This window comes from Salvelinus namaycush, chromosome 4 (genome assembly GCF_016432855.1).
Source record: "Salvelinus namaycush isolate Seneca chromosome 4, SaNama_1.0, whole genome shotgun sequence".
NCBI lineage: Eukaryota > Metazoa > Chordata > Actinopteri > Salmoniformes > Salmonidae > Salvelinus > Salvelinus namaycush.
In genome coordinates, this window is record NC_052310.1 from 64,195,640 (window position 1) to 64,212,499 (window position 16,860).

Here is a 16,860-nt window from a genome sequence, read left to right on the forward strand (position 1 = left end):
CGTTAAGACCCAGGTGAAGGCTCTCTTCTAGCCTGAACGGAATGTCGTTTTCATTTCATCGTACGGTAGTCCCTAACAAAGACCAGAGAAAACAACTCAGCTGTGAGAAAAAGCTTCCTGAGAACTAAACAGGAGTATTTTCTTCATCACGATGGAAAGAGAAAACATGGAAGTCATTCATCTGTGCAGCTGTATGTATCTGTGCCAAAAAGCCCTAGGTGTGGAGCGTCATGCAGAGGGCTAGAGTAGAGTAGGTAGCTGTGTTATTTAGTGTTCACTCATGCTAAAACATTTCCTAAGGACCCCTGTGAGACCCAGCGAGAGGTGTCCTGCTCAGTGCCTGCACACAAACCCTTCAAACAGGCAGCAGAGTAGGCAACCAAGAGAGGCTCTATTAGACATACATGGTGCATGGGTCTAGACAAAGAGGATTGAATGAAATGCTGCATGTGTATGTTTGACAGAGAGAAGGGTTGTGTGCATGTGTGTGTGTGTGTGTGTGTGTGTGTGTGTGTGTGTGTGTCTGTGTGCGTGCGTGCGTGCGTGCGTGTGTGTGTAGAGAGAGAGGTGAAGAGTGAGCGATGGAGTGAGTGGAGGGTTATAGTTAGGAGAGGAGGAAGGAAATAAAGAGAGGGAGAAACACAAGTAGCCATAGTTTTAATTAGCATGTCTTTGTTTGGTGGCTAAACGTTGTGCTAACCTCATTCAGAGAGAGGCTGTCCCTCTTGCCTTGACACACACACACACACACACACACACACACACACACACACACACACACACACACACACACACACACACACACACACACACACACACCCGAGGGGCTCCTGTCTTATTCCCACAGCCCAACGGACATAAACAGAACACTCATGGCCCCCTTTAGAGAGGCCTACAGGATCTCTCTCCCTCCTTCTCTCTCCTCGTCTCCCTCCCTCTCCCACTCTCTCTGGTTCATCTCACAGTTCTCCTTTGGTATGTTGATTTATGATTTCACAGACATGGTTTCAACATCATACAAAAGGAATGAAAAAATACCTGGTGCCACAGAGAACAGTAAGAGTTGTGCAATCTATCTAATGAATGGTTCCTTGTTTCTTTATACTCCAGCAGCAATTAAAACAGCCGTCTGCAGGCCGCTGCAAATATATCACAACTAATCGTGGTATTTGCACGGTTGCTATTTTGAATATCCATGACACTCTCATTCCAGGTCAACCAGTAAACTTTTAAAATATGTCCTAGTATGTTTGAACACGCACACACACACACGCACGCACACACACACACACACACACACACACGCACACACGCACGCACGCACGCACGCACGCACGCACGCACGCACGCACGCACGCACGCACGCACGCACGCGCGCACACACACACACACACACACACACACACACACACACACATTCTCCAGTAGCAACTATGAGGCAGGTCTTAACTGGGCTCTACTGTAAAGTTTGAGTGGTGTATTAGTAAATGATGGTAACATGCCATGACTTCACAGAAGAGCACAGTGATGAAATGAAAACATTCACCAGGAGAAGCCAGACAATTATCTAAACAGCACAACATTCCTCACCTATAGACAGCAGCTTTACCTGGCTCCTGTTCAAGCATGTACATGGACATGAGTCTTCTTCTCACCTTGTATTCACCTCTCTGGTGTTAACACTCTGTAGTATGGTACTGACAGACCGTGTTATAACTCTCTGGTGTTAACACTGGTATGGTATGGTACTGACAGACCGTGCTATACCTCTCTGGTGTTAACACTGGTGTGGTATGGTACTGACAGACCGTGCTATACCTCTCTGGTGTTAACACTGGTGTGGTATGGTACTGACAGACCGTGCTATACCTCTCTGGTGTTAACACTGGTGTGGTATGGTACTGACAGACCGTGCTATACCTCTCTGGTGTTAACACTGGTGTGGTATGGTACTGACAGACCGTGCTATACCTCTCTGGTGTTAACACTGGTGTGGTATGGTACTGACAGACCGTGCTATACCTCTCTGGTGTTAACACTGGTGTGGTATGGTACTGACAGACCGTGCTATACCTCTCTGGTGTTAACACTGGTGTGGTATGGTACTGACAGACCGTGCTATACCTCTCTGGTGTTAACACTGGTATGGTATGGTACTGACAGACCGTGCTATACGTCTCTGATGTTAACACTGGTGTAGTATGGTACTGACAGACCGTGCTATACCTCTCTGGTGTTAACACTGGTGTGGTATGGTACTGACAGACCGTGTTATATTTCTCTGGTGTTAACAGACTGTAGTATGGTACTGACAGACCATGTTATACCTCTCTGGTGTTAACACACTGTTGTATGGTACTGACATACCGTGTTATACCTCTCTGGTGTTAACACTCTGTTGTATGGTACTGACAGACTGTGTTATACCTCTCTGGCGTTAACACACTGTAGTATGGTACTGACAGACCATGTTATACCTCTCTGGTGTTAACACTGGTGTGGTATGGTACTGACAGACCGTGTTATACCTCTCTGGTGTTAACACTGTAGTATGGTACTGACAGACCGTTTTATACCTCTCTGGTGTTAACACACTGTACTATGGTACTGACAGACCGTTTTATGCCTCTCTGGTGTTAACACACTGTAGTATGGTACTGACATACCGTGTTATACCTCTCTGGCGTTAACACACTGTAGTATGGTACTGACATACCGTGTTATACCTCTCTGGTGTTAACACACTGTAGTATGGTACTGACAGACCGTTTTATGCCTCTCTGGTGTTAACACTGTAGTATGGTACTGACATACCGTGTTATACCTCTCTGGCGTTAACACACTGTTGTATGGTACTGACAGACCGTTTTATGCCTCTCTGGTGTTAACACACTGTAGTATGGTACTGACAGAGCGTTTTATACCTGTCTGGTGTTAACACACTGTTGTATGGTACTGACAGACCGTTTTATACCTCTCTGGTGTTAACACTGTTGTATGGTACTGACATACTGTGTTATACCTCTCTGGTGTTAACTCTGTTGTATGGTACTGACATACCGTGTTATACCTCTCTGGTGTTAACACTGTAGTATGGTACTGACAGACTGTGTTATGCCTCTCTGGTGTTAACACTGGTATGGTATGGTACTGACATACCGTGTTATACCTCTCTGGTGTTAACACTGTAGTATGGTACTGACAGACCGTGTTATGCCTCTCTGGTGTTAACTCTGTTGTATGGTACTGACAGACCGTGTTATGCCTCTCTGGTGTTAACACTCTGTGGTATGGTACTGATAGACCATGTTATAACACGCTACTGATCTCTACATGCTGCTGGAGCTGTTAATGACATCTCCATCCAGACACAGAGATGAGACAAGACTTCCGGCACAGAGGTACACTGTTGTGTGTGTGTGTGTGAGTGTATATGTGTGTGTGTGTGTATGCATGCAGTTAATATATATATATATATATATATATATATATATATATATATATATATATATATATATATATAGTTAACAAGGCACACGTGTTAATTGAAATGCATTCCAGGTGACTACCTCATCAAGCTTGTTGAGAGAATGCCAAGAGTGTGCAAAGCTGTCAACAAGGCAAAGGGGTGGCTACTTTGAAGAATCAAAAATATTAGATATATTTTGATTTGTTTATCACTTTTTTGGTTACTAAATTACATGATTCCATATGTGTTATTTCATAGTTTTGATGTCTTCACTAGTATTCTACAATGTAGAAAATAGTAAAAAGAAAAACCCTTGAATGAGTAGGTATGTCCAAACTTTTAACTGGTATTGTATATATACAGTGGCTTGCGAAAGTATTCTTCCCCCTTGGCATTTTTCCTATTTTGTTGTTTTACAACCTGGAATTAAAGTTGTTTTTTGGGGGGGTTTGTATCATTTGATTTACGCAACATGCCTACCACTTTGAAGATGCAAAATATTTTTTATTGTGAAACAAACAAGAAATACGACAAAAAAAAAAAAAACTTGAGCGTGCATAGCTATTCACCTCCCCCCAAAGTCAATACTTTTTAGAGCCACCTTTTGCAGCAATTACAGCTGCAAGTCTCTTGGGGTATGTCTCTATAAGCTTGGCACATATAGCCACTGGGATTTTTGCCCATTCTCCAAGGCAAAACTGCTCCAGCTCTTTCAAGTTGGATGGGTTCCGCTGGTGTACAGCAATCTTTAAGTCATACCATAGATTCTCAATTGGATTGAGGTATGGGCTTTGACTAGGCCATTCCAAGACATTTAAATGTTTCCCCTTAAACCACTCGAGTGTTGCTTTAGCAGTATGCTTAGGGTCATTGTCCTACTGGAAAGTGAACCTCCGTCCCAGTCTCAAATCTCTGGAAGACAAACAGGTTTCCCTCAAGAATTTCCATGTATTTTGTGCCATCCATCATTCCTTCAATTCTGACTAGTTTCCCAGTCCCTGTCGATGAAAAACATCCCCACAGCATGATGCTGCCACCACAATGCTTCACTGTAGGGATGGTGTTCTCGGGGTGATGAGAGCTGTTGAGTTTGCGCCAGACATAACGTTTTCCTTGATGGCCAAAAAGCTAAATTTCAGTCTCATCTGACCAGAGTACCTTCTTCCATATGTTTTGGGAGTCTCCCACATGCCTTTTGGCGAACATAAAACGTGTTTGCTTATTTTTTTCTTTAAACAATGGCTTTTTTCTGGCCACTCTTCCGTAAAGCCCAGCTTTGTGGAGTGTACGGCTTAAAGTGGTCCTATGGACAGATACTCCAATCTCCGCTGTGGAGCTTTGCAGCTCCTACAGGGATATCTTTGGTCTCTGTGTTGCCTCTGATTAATGCCCTCCTTGCCTGGTCCGTGAGTTCTGGATTGGCGGCCCTCTCTTGGCAGGTTTGCTGTGGTGCCACATTCCTTCCATTTGTTAATAATGGATTTAATGGTGTTCCGTGGGAAGTTTCTGATATTTTTTATAACCCAACCCTGATCTGTACTTCTCCACAACTTTGTCCCTGGCCTGTTTGGTCCTCATGGTGCCGCTTGCTTGGTGGTGCCCCTTGCTTAGTGGTGTTGCAGACTCTGGGGCCTTTCAGAACAGGTGTATATATACTGAGATCATGTGACAGATCATGTGACACTTAGATTGCACACAGGTGGACTTCATTTAACTAATTATGTGACTTCTGAAGGTAATTGGTTGCACAAGATCTTATTTAGGGACTTCATAGCAAAGGCGGTGAATACATATGCACGCACTACTTTTCCTTTTTACATTTTAATTTTGTATTTAAACAAGTACATTTTTTCATTTCACTTTACCAATTTGGACTATTATGTGTATGTCCATTAAATGAAATCCAAATAAAATTTCATTTAAATTACAGGTTGTAATGCAACAAAATAGGAAAAACGCCAAGGGGGATGAATACTTTTGCAAGGCACTGTATATACACTACCGGTCAAAAGTTTAAGAACACCTACTCATTCAGGGGGGATGCCAAGAGCGTGCAAAGCTGTCATCAAGGCAAAGTGTGGTTATTTGAAGAATCTCAAATATATTTTGATTTGTTTAACAATTTTGGTTACTACATGATTCCATGTGTGTTATTTCATAGTTTTGATGTCTTCACTATTATTCTACAATGTAGAAAATAGTAAAAATGAAGAAAAACCCTTGAAGGAGTAGGTGTTTTAAAACTTTTGACCGGAAGTGTATGTATATATATATACAGTGCCTTCGGAAAGTATTCAGACCCCTTGACTTTTTCCACATTTGTTACGTTACAGCCTTATTCTAAAATCGATTAAATTGTTTTTTTTCTAATCCATCTACACACAATACCCCATAATGACAGAGCAAAAACATGTTTGTTTTTTTGTGCAAATTTATTACAAGCAAAAAATTGAAATGGTGACAAGCTTTATACCACTCCAGCCAATGCTTGGCAATGCACATGGCGATCTTAGGCTTGTGTGCGGATGCTCGGCCACGAAAACCCATTTCATGAAGCTCCCGACGAACAGTTCTTGTGGTGATGTTGGTTCCCGAGGCAGATTTGAACTCGGTTGTGAGGACAGACAATTTTACCTGCTACGCGCTTCAGCACTCGGCGGTCCCGTTCTGTGAGCTTGTGTGGCCTACCACTTTGCGGCTGAGCCGTTGTTGCTCCTAGACATTTCCACTTCACAATAACAACACTTACAGTTGACAGGGCAGCTCTAGCAGGGCCGAAATTTAACGTACTGACTTGTTGGAAACGTAGCATCCTATGACGGTACCACGTTGAAAGTCACTAAGCTCTTCAGTAAGGCCATTCTACTGTGAATATTTGTCTATGGAGATTGCATGGCTATGTGCTTCATGTTATACACCTGTCAGCAACGGGTGTGGCGGAAATAGCTGATTCAACAAATTTCAAGGGGTGTCCACATACTTTTGTATGTATAGTGTATACAGTTGAAGTCGGAAGTTTAAATACACCTTAGGCAAATACATTTAAACTCAGTTTTTCATAATTCCTGACATTTAATCCTAGTAAAATTCCATGTCTTAGGTCAGTTAGGATCCTCACTTTATTTTAAGAATGTGAAATTTCAGAATAATAGTAGAGAGAAGGATTTATTTCAGCTTTTATTTCTTTCATCACATTACCAGTGGGTCAGAAGTTTACATACACTCAATTATTATTTGGTAGCATTGCCTTTAAATTGTTTAACTTGAGTCAAACGTTTCAGGTAGCCGTCCTCAAGCTTCCCACAATAAGTTGGGTGAATTTTGGCCCATTCCTCCTGACAGAGCTGGTGTAACTGAGTCAGGTTTGTAGGCCTCCTTGCTCGCACAAGCTTTTTCAGTTCTTCCCACAAATGTTCTATAGGATTGAGGTCAGGGCTTTGTGATGGCCACTCCAATACCTTGACTTTGTGGCCCTTAAGCCATTTTGCCACAACTTTGGAAGTATGCTTGGGGTCATTGTCCATTTGGAAGACCCATTAGCGACCAAGTTTTAACTTCCTGACTGACTTCTTGAGATGTTGCTTCAATATATCCACAAAATTTTACATCCTCATGATGCCATCTATTTTGTGAAGTGCACCAGTCCCTCCTGCAGCAAAGCACCCCCACAACATGATGCTGCCACCCCTGTGCTTCACGGTTGGGATGGTGTTCTTTGGCTTGCAAGCCTCCCCCTTTTTCCTCCAAACATAACGATGGTCATTATGGCCAAACAGTTCTATTTTTGTTTCGTCAGACCAGAGGACATTTCTCCAAATAGTACGATCTAGTACGTCCCCATGTGCAGTTGCAACCCGTAGTCTGGCTTTTTCATGGCGGTTTTGGAGCAGTGGCTTCTTCCTTGCTGAGCGGCTTTTCAGGTTATGTCGATATAGGACTCGTTTTACTGTGGATATAGATACTTTTGTACCTGTTTCCTCCAGCATCTTCACAAGGTCCTTTGCTGTTGTTCTGGTATTGATTTGCACTTTTCGCACCAAAGTACGTCAATCTCTAGGAGACAGAACGCATCTCCTTTTCCCATGATGTCAAGCAAAGAGGCACTGAGTTTGAAGGTACGCCTTGAAATCCATCCACAGGTACACCTCCAATTGACTCAAATTATGTCAATTAGCCTATCAGAAGCTTCTAAAGCCATGACATCATTTTCTGGAATTTTCCAAGCTGTTTAAATGCACAGTCAACTTAGTGTATGTAAACTCCTGACCTACTGGAATTGTGATACAGTGAATTATAAGTGAAATAATCTGTCTGTAAACAATTGTTGGAAAAATTACTTGTGTCCTGCACAAAGTAGATATCCTAACCGACTTGCCAAAACTATAGTTTGTTAACAAGGAATTTGTGGAGTGGTTGAAAAACGAGTTTTAATGACTCCAACATAAGTGTATGTAAACTTCCAACTTCAACTGTATATTTGTGTGTGTGTGTGTACATACAGGTGCATACGTATGCGTGTGTGTGTGTCTCTGTATGTCTGTGTGTGTTTGACCCTGCAGTCAGACAAGATATGAGATTTGAGATGAGATGAGGAGATGAGACAAGCTTCCAGTACAGAAGAACATGGAGCAGAACAATGCACTGCTAAGTAACAGCTTTATGGCCGTAGCTCACTATCTCACTGTCAAGCAAAGAAGAAAATGCACTTGTGGCCAGTGATTTTAATGCAGGGAAACTGAAAACGTTTTACCTCATTTTTACCAGCATGTCACCTGTGCCAGTAGAGACAACAAAACTCTAGATCACCTTAACTCCACACACAGAAACACATACCAAGCTCTCCCTCACCCTCCCGTTGGCAAATCTGACCATAACTCTATCCTCCTGATTCCTGCTTACAAGCAAAAACTCAAACAGGAAATAAAACAGGCCCGTCCCCAGGTGGTGAGGGTAGGCAACAACACATCCGCAACACTGACCCTCAACGCGGGGGCCCCTCAGAGGTGCGTGCTTAGTCCCTTCCTATACTTTCTGTTCACCTACGGCTGCGTAGCCGCGCACAACTCCAACACCATCATTACCTTAGCTGACGACACAACGGGGGTAGGCCTGATCACTGATGACGATGAGACCGTCTATAGAGAGGAGGTCAGAGACCAGGCAGTGTAGTGCCAGGACAACAACCTATTCTTCAACGTCAGCAAGGCAAAGGAGCTGATCGTGGACTACAGGAAACGGAGGGCCGAGCATGCCCCCATCCACATCGACAGGGCTGTAGTGACGCAGGTCGAGAGCATCAAGTTCCTTTGAGTCCACATCCCTAAGGAATTAACAAGCTGTTTAATTAATTGTTACTTTTATTTTCTATTTTTTACTTAATAATTTTTTTTCTTCTTATAACTTCTTAAAGCTGTTGGTTAAGGGCTTGTAATTAAGCATTTCACTGTAAGGTTGTATTCGGCGCAAGTGACAAATAAAATTAGATTTGAAGAGGGCACAACAACGCCTCTTCTGCCTTAGAAGGCTGAAAAGATTTGTCATGGGCCCTCAGATCCTCAAAAAGTATACAGCTGCACCATTGAGAGCATCTTGACTGGTTGCATCAGCGCTTGGTATAGCAGACTGCAAGGAGCTACAGAAGGTAGTGTGTACAGCCCAGTACATCACTGTGGCCGAGCTCCCTGCCATCCAGGACCGCTATACCAGGCGGTGTCAGAGGTAGGCGTTAACAATTGTCAATGACACCAGCCACCCAAGTCACAGACTGTTCCCTCTGCTACCGCACGGCAAGTGGTACTGATGCACCAAGTCTGAAACCAAGAGACTATTAAATAGTTAACAAAATAGCTACCCATACTATTTGCATTGACCCGCTTTGCGCTAACTCTTTTGACTCATCACATACGCTGCTGCTACTGTTTATTATCTATCTTGTTGCCTAGTCACTTTACCCTTATCTATATGTACATATCTACCTCAATTACCTCGTACCTCTGCACATCGTCTCGGTACTGATACCCCGTGTATGTAGCCAAACTACCGTAACTCATTATGTATTTATTCCTCGTGTTATACATTTTTTTTCTCTGCATTGTTGGGAAGTAAGCCTTTCACTGTTAGTCTACACCACAGGAGGCTGGTGGCACTTTAATTGGAGAGGACGGGCTGGTGGTAACGGTTGGAGTGGAATGAATGGAAAGGTATTAAATACATCAAACACATGGAAATGGTTTCCACGTGTTTGATGCCATTCCATTTGTTCCGTTCCAGCCATTATTATGAGCCGTCCTCCCCTCAGCAGCCTCCACTGGTCTACACCTGTTGTTTACGAAGCATTTTATTTTATTTGATTACACTGCCAGAGAGCGAGAGAGAAAGAGAGACCGGGGGAAATAGGGAGAGAAAGAAAGAAACAGACAGAGAAAGAGAGAAAGGGGGTGGATAGGGAGGGAGGGAAAGAAAGAAACAGACACAGACACAGAGAGAGAGAGAGATGGCGACTGTGACAATAGAAATAGGATTGTGTGTGTGTAAGTGGAATGAGAGGCAGAATTGACAGCATAGTGGTGAAATCAGCATGGTAAACCTCCCATAATCCTGTTAGCACGCTTTAATACGATTGGACAGGGCTTACACAGCGCCCCTGGAGCTGCCGTCTGATTGGATTAGGCACCATGGTCGTGGGGGGTTGGTGTGCATGTGTGTGTGTCTAGGGTTAATTGTAAACCCTGAAAGAACGCTAATGAGAGACCTATCTCCTTCCGCCAAAAACACTCTCTCTCTCCCTCCCTCCCTCTCTCTCTCTCATGTGCTTTATTCCTCTGTGTCCTTTTTCGCTCCCCTCCCCTCTATCCGTTCTCTCCCTCTTCTTTCGCTTTCTCCCTCTTTCTAACCTCCCACTCTGTTAGCTCTATGCCTCTCTCTGACTTCCCTCCTTCTCCCTCTTTCTAACCTCCCACTCTGTTAGCTCTATGCCTCTCTCTAACTTCCCTCCTTCTCCCTCTTTCTAACCTCCCACTCTGTTAGCTCTATGCCTCTCTCTGACTTCCCTCCTTCTCCCTCTTTCTAACCTCCCACTCTGTTAGCTCTATGCCTCTCTCTGACTTCCCCCCTTCTCCCTCTTTCTAACCTCCCACTCTGTTAGCTCTATGCCTCTCTCTGACTTCCCCCCTTCTCCCTCTTTCTAACCTCCCACTCTGTTAGCTCTATGCCTCTCTCTGACTTCCCCCCTTCTCCCTCTTTCTAACCTCCCACTCTGTTAGCTCTATGCCTCTCTCTGACTTCCCTCCTTCTCCCTCTTTCTAACCTCCCACTCTGTTAGCTCTATGCCTCTCTCTGACTTCCCTCCTTCTCCCTCTTTCTAACCTCCCACTCTGTTAGCTCTATGCCTCTCTCTGACTTCCCTCCTTCTCCCTCTCTCCCTGTCACTTATAACATGGTTTGGGCTCTATGATATCCTGTGGTCTTTAAGGATTTATCCACTGGGTCAACTTGTCTCAGGGAGCCAGAGATATATTAAATTTAGCAACTCTACATTTCTGAATTTACACATTCTCAAAATGGCAAACAAGACATTTCTGTGGCTCGCCAATGCTGTGTTTTACATATCTGGTGGTCTTTCTGAGTTGAGTTCTGATTGACTGTGCGGGTGTGTAGAAATGTAACATTTTTAAAAGAGTTATGCTGATGTGTTTAACAGTAGACATGTTGATATGTTGATGTGAAAGTAGTCGCCACAGAGAGAGGAGAATAGGCCATGAGTCTCCATCATGCACTTATTCTGACTATGAAATGCCAACTAGACCACCATACTGCACAACTAGCACACAGCCTGACACTTACAACAAACACAATGCCTGAAAACAATGATAGCTGTATGAGAAATGGCATGAGAGGTTAGGTTCTTCTTCTATCTAAATGCACTGAAGACCATTCCATCTGTAAAAAAGTTCCTTTCTCTCCTCAACTCATTCTCTCCTGTGGGTTATTAAACCGAGAGAGAGAGAGGTCTGCTCAGTCTCTGGATGGTGGCACAGGAGCATATCTATTTTTATTTCACCTTTATTTAACCAGGTAGGCCAGTTGAGAACAAGTTCTCATTTACAACTACGACCTGACCAAGATAAAGCAAAGCAGTGCGACAAAAACAACAACACAGAGTTACACATAAACAAACGTACAGTCAATAACACAATAGAAAAATATATGTACAGTGTGTGCAAATGTAGAAGATTAGGGAGGTAAGGCAATAAATAGGCCATAGAGGTGAAATAATTACAATTTAGCATTAACACTGGAGTGATAGATGTGCAGATGATGATGTGCAAGTAGAGATACTGGGGTGCAAAGGAGCAAAATAAATAAATAGCAAAATGGGGATGAGGTAGTTGGGTGTGCTATTTACAGATTAGCAGGTACAGTGATCGGTAAGCTGCTCTGACAGCTGATGCTTAAAGTTAGTGAGGGAGATAAAAGTCTCCAGCTTCAGTGATTTTTGTTCCAGTCATTGGCACCAGAGAACTGGAAGGAAAGGTGGCCAAATGAGGTGTTGGCTTTGGGGATGACCAGTGAAATATACCTGCTGGAGTGCGTGCTACGGGTGGGTGTTGCTATGGTGACCAGTGAGCTCAGATAAGGCGGAGCTTTACCTAGCAAAGACTTATAGATGACCTGGAGCCAGTGGGTTTGGCGACGAATATGTAGCGAGGGCCAGCCAATGAGAGCATACAGGTCGCAGTGGTGGGTAGTATATGGGGCTTTGGTGACAAAATGGATGGCACTGTGATAGACTACATCCAATTTGCTGAGTAGTGTTGGAGGCTATTTTGTAAATGACATCGATGACATACGAGGGTATGTTTGGCAGCATGAGTGAAGGAGGCTTTGTTGCAAAATAGCTGATTCTAGATTTAATTTTGGATTGGAGATGCTTAATGTGAGTCTGGAAGGAGAGTTTACAGTCTAACCAGACACCTAGGTATTTGCAGTTGTCCACATATTCTAAGTCAAAACCGTCCAGACTAGTGATGCTATGCGGATGGGCAAGTGCAGGCAGCAATCGGTTGAAGAGCATGCATTTAGTTTTACTAGCATTTAAGAGCAGTTGGAGGCCATTTATCTAGTGTGTGTGTGTGTGTGTGTGTGTGTGTGTGTGTGTGTGTGTGTGTGTGTGTGTGTGTGTGTGTGTGTGTGTGTGTGTGTGTGTGTGTGTGTGTGTGTGTGTGTGTGTGTGTGTGTGTGTGTGTGTGTGTGTGTGTGTGTGTGTCTGGCTCCTGGCTGTATTGTTGGCTCAAGCTTTAGGGTAGGTATCATCAAATAGATGCAGCACGATGTTTTGTTGAGCGGATGTTCGGGGGGCTGGAACATAATTACTAATAATGTGTAGACTGCAAATAGACCACAAGAAGTCCAAACAGATATAATATTTGACTAAAACATAATAACTTCAAACATTGCTTACATTTGTATATGATCACATTTCTCTCTATTATGCATGGAAGCACATTTCTTAAATTAAGATCACTTAGAGCTGATTTCCTGGTGTTTTTTTACCGTTTTTTTTAATGTCCAACAGAAAACTTAGGGGGCCAAATAAAACCACCAGTGGGCTAAATTTGTCGCGCAGGCCACCAGTTGGGGAACCCTGCTCTAGGGTCTGTGAGGTTATCAGATCTCTGCTGTGGAAAGCCATAGCAATTGTAGCACACACACACATATACACACACACACACACACAGACACACACACACATACATACATACACCTCAAAGGGTTCTGCTCAACCTTAATGGTCCCATGGAATGTGTCAGAGCCACCCTCTCACAGACATCACTTTGAAGGTAGAGAAACATATTAGTGATGTTATAATGATGTCTGAGTCAGTGACCCAGAACATCACAGGCCTTTAGCCTTATTGCTCTGCACATCAGTCTCAGGTTAAAGCCTCTCTGATGATGGAATTTAAAGCTGTTATTGTGTCATACTAATCAGAAAACATGTAGAACCTTTGTTTCTCAATTTACCTGCCTAGTGTGTGTGTGTGTGTGTGTGTGTGTGTGTGTGTGTGTGTAAGTGTGTGTGTGTGTGTGTGTGTGTGTGTGTGTGTGTGTGTGTGTGTGTGTGTGTGTGTGTGTGTGTGTGTGTGTGTGTGTGTGTGTAAGTGTGTAAGTGTGTAAGTGTGTAAGTGTGTGTGTGTGTGTGTGTGTGTGTGTGTGTGTGTGTGTGTGTGTGTGTGTGTAAGTGTGTGTGTGTGTGTCTGAAAAAGAGAGAGAGGAAATGTCCGAGTGCTGTTTTAGATTTACCTCAGTTGACCTAGTTTGACACTCACAGTTACTTCCTATTGTACCCTAACAATGGTGTAGCACGTGTTTTCAGGTGTGTCGTTACACAAGCAAACAGACACACATATTGACCAACATAAACACATTTTCTATCTGTATATATATATTTTTTCTTTGTATAATTTTTGTATTTATTTGTATATATTTGTACATATCCGGTACCCTTTTTCTCCCCAATTTCAACCACACCAATGTGTCAGAGAAAACACTGTTCAACTGACGAGCGAGGTCAGCCTGCAGGTGCCCGGCTCGCCACAAGGAGTCGCTAGAGCGCGATGAGCCAAGTAAAGCCACCTTGGCCAAACCCTCCCCGAACACGGACGATTCTGAGCCAATTGTGCACCGCCCTATGGGACTCCCGATCACGGCCGGTTGTGATACAGCCCGGAAACAAACCTGGGTCTGTAGTGACGCCTCTAGCACTGCGATGCAGTGCCTTAGACCGCTGCGCCACTCGAGAGGCCCAAGATAAACTCATTTCAATAACAATCGCTACCAACCTTTTGCACCAGTAATGTGTGTGTATCAGGCGTTGCGTTAGGCGCCTATGTCTGGAGATTATACTAGATTACATCAGTATCGGAGTAGATTACCAGAGATTAAACAGAGGTTATAATTGCAATAGCACTATGCAGGGTAACGTCTGGTCTCTGTCTGATTCACTTCATTTACCTCCGATCATTATCTTACTTCAGTCTGTTGCTCCACATCAAGCCCTACAATCCCAATGACATGGCTGACATTTCACAATGTCTCCTGGCCAACCAGCTGTCTGTTCAGGGCCCTAAATCAGCCAGATGTGCTGATATTTTAATTATCTGGTTAAGTGGTGGTACTGACGGACAAGAGAGAGAAATAACAACCTAAACTGCAGACTCTGCCGTTTTCTGGGTGGTAGTGAGATGGTGCTCTGTCTCTCTCTTGTCGTCACTCTCTGCATGACTGGCTAATTATCCAAAGTCCCTCTATTTAGACCTCTAGAACTACTAGAGGTCTATACCTCACCACCTCTCTATCTAGAGTATATCCATTAGTACTACTAGAGGTCTATACCTCACCACCCCTCTATCTACAGTATATCCATTAGTACTACTAGAGGTCTATACCTCACCACCTCTCTATCTACAGTATATCCATTAGTACTACTAGCGGTCTACACCTCACCATCCCTCTATCTACAATATATCCATTAGTACTACTAGAGGTCTACACCTCACCACAGTATATCCATTAGTACTACTAGAGGTCTACACCTCACCACCTCTCTATCTACAGTATATCCATTAGTACTACAAGAGGTCTACACCGCACCATCCCTCTATCTACAGTATATCCATTAGTACTACTAGAGGTCTACACCTCACCACCCCTCTATCTACAGTATATCCTTAGTAACTAGAGGTCTACACTTCACCATCCCTCTATCTACAGTATATCCATTAGTACTACTAGAGGTCTACACCTCACCACCCCTCTATCTACAGTATATCCATTAGTACTACTAGAGGTCTATACCTCACCACCTCTCTATCTACAGTATATCCATTAGTACTACTAGAGGTCTACACCTCACCATCCCTCTATCTACAGTGTATCCATTAGTACTACTAGAGGTCTACACCTCACCACCCCTCTATCTACAGTATATCCATTAGTACTACTAGAGGTCTATACCTCACCACCCCTCTATCTACAGTATATCCATTAGTACTACTAGAGGTCTACACTTCACCATCCCTCTATCTACAGTATTTCCATTAGTACTACTAGAGGTCTACACCTCACCACCCCTCTATCTACAGTATATCCATTAGTACTACTAGAGGTCTACACCTCACCACCCCTCTATCTACAGTATATCCATTAGTACTACTAGAGGTCTACACCTCACCACCCCTCTATCTACAGTATATCCATTAGTACTACTAGAGGTCTACACCTCACCACCCCTCTATCTACAGTATATCCATTAGTACTACTAGAGGTCTATACCTCACCACCCCTCTATCTAGAGTATATCCATTAGTACTACTAGAGGTCTACACCTCACCACCCCTCTATCTACAGTATATCCATTAGTACTACTAGAGGTCTATACCTCACCACCCCTCTATCTACAGTATATCCATTAGTACTACTAGCGGTCTACACCTCACCATCCCCCATCTACAATATACCATTAGTACTACTAGAGGTCTACTCCTCACCACAGTATATCCATTAGTACTACTAGAGGTCTACACCTCACCACCTCTCTATCTACAGTATATCCATTAGTACTACAAGAGGTCTACACCGCACCATCCCTCTATCTACAGTATATCCATTAGTACTACTAGAGGTCTACACCTCACCACCCCTCTATCTACAGTATATCCATTAGTACTACTAGAGGTCTACACTTCACCATCCCTCTATCCAGTATATCCATAGTACTACTAGAGGTCTACACCTACCACCCCTCTATCTACAGTATATCCATTAGTACTACTAGAGGTCTACACCTACCACCCCTCTATCAGTATATCCATAGTACTAGAGGTCTACACCTCACCACCCTCTATCTACAGTATATCCATTAGTACTACTAGAGGTCTACACCTCACCACCCTCTATCTACAGTATATCCATTAGTACTACTAGAGGTCTACACCTCACCACCCCTCTATCTACAGTATATCCATGTACTATACTAGAGGTCTACACCTCACCACTCCCTCTATCTACAGTATATCATTAGTACTATGAGGTCTAACCTCACCACCCATCTATCTACAGTATATCCATTAGTATACTAGAGGTCTAGACCTCACACCCCCTCATACTAGAGTATATCCATTAGTACTATATAGAGGTCTATACCTCACCACCTCTCTATCTAGAGATATCCATTAGTACTACTAGAGGTCTACACCTACACCCCTCTATACAGTATATCCATTAGTAATACTAGAGGTCTACACCTCACCATCCTCTATCTACAGTATATCCATTAGTACTACTAGAGGTCTACACCTCACCATCCCTCTATCTACAGTATATCCATTAGTA

At 43.4% G+C, this 16,860-nt stretch overlaps 1 protein-coding gene across 1 annotated transcript in view; it reads right to left on the bottom strand.

The window, feature by feature from the left end:
* Positions 1–16,860, bottom strand: part of slit1a (slit homolog 1a (Drosophila)) — a 145,032-nt gene that overhangs the window by 74,487 nt on the left and 53,685 nt on the right. The window lies entirely within an intron of this gene.